Below are 218 nucleotides of genomic sequence, written 5' to 3'. Positions count from 1 at the left end.
ACGTTAGGCCAATTCACTATCTCAATAGCTGCGATGCCAGCGTGGTTGTCCTGATGGTGTAGTGGTGTTCAGGGGGACGTGGGTTCAAATACCGCTCGGGGCAATTCGTCATGTTTTTCATTCGACACAATTAATCAGTTGATTTACAGAATGGGTTTCATTTCTTCATTCTACGGTATATATATATACGACCGAAACGTTTTACACCGCATTAAATC

Source organism: Montipora capricornis, chromosome 3, assembly GCF_036669925.1.
Source record: "Montipora capricornis isolate CH-2021 chromosome 3, ASM3666992v2, whole genome shotgun sequence".
NCBI classification, from domain to species: Eukaryota; Metazoa; Cnidaria; class Anthozoa; order Scleractinia; family Acroporidae; genus Montipora; species Montipora capricornis.
This window is presented reverse-complemented; position numbering follows the sequence as displayed.